A 948-nucleotide genomic window follows, 5' to 3' on the forward strand; every position below is an offset into this window, starting at 1 on the left:
TACAGAAAACTTTAAGTTATTGCACATACATTGCCTCCAAGTTACCTATCAGTATTATCCTTATCAGCTGATTTCTATGAAAATTTGTTCCCTGCTCTGCTAACTACCTGCTGCTAATTATTCATCATGGAGTGCATTAATTTTCTATTGCTGCTATAAAAAATTACCACAAACTTAGTGGATTACAATGGCACAGATCTAAAGTGGTGATGGTTAATGGGTGCAAAAATATAGTTAGACAGTTAGAATGAGCAATATTTAATAGCACAACAAAGTGACTATAATCAACAATAAGTTAGGATATAATTTAAAACAAACAAACAAACCACACGAATCTATTATCATACAGTTCTGAAGGTCAGAAGTCTGACAGGGGTCTCACTGGGCTAAAATCAAGGTGTCAACAGGGTTGTGATCCTTCTGGAGGTGTTAGAGGAGAATCAGCTTTCCCTTTCCAGCTCCTAGAGGCTCCCCACGCACAGTCCTTGGCTCATGGCCCCCTCTCCCCAAAGCCAGCAAAGGCTGGCCAAGTCTTCCTCAGGCCTCATCACTGGGACATTGATTCTTCTGCCTCCCTCTTCCATTTTAAAGGACACTTTTGATTAAATTGGGCCCTGATGGATAATCCAGGAGAATATCTTTATTTTAGAGCAGGATAATTATCACGCTCAGTTCCATCTGCAACCTTAATTCTCTCTTTCCATGTGGCATAACATTTTCACAGGTTCTGGGGAGCAGAGTGTGAACATCTTTGGGGGCCCATTATTCTGCTCTCATGGAAGGATAGTTTTAGCTCCCTTGGTTGGTGTTCCTACTTGTCTCTGCACTCTGATTCAAAGACTCTCTCCTCTCATCATTCTCTGCTGCCCTCCCCTAATCTAAGAGAGGTTATATTCATTTTATGAGGGGAAGAGATACCTTTTTTGATTGGAGGTGAACTAAAATTGG

The sequence above is a fragment of the Propithecus coquereli genome, unplaced genomic scaffold (genome assembly GCF_000956105.1).
Source record: "Propithecus coquereli isolate 6110/MARCELLA unplaced genomic scaffold, Pcoq_1.0 Scaffold204, whole genome shotgun sequence".
NCBI lineage: Eukaryota > Metazoa > Chordata > Mammalia > Primates > Indriidae > Propithecus > Propithecus coquereli.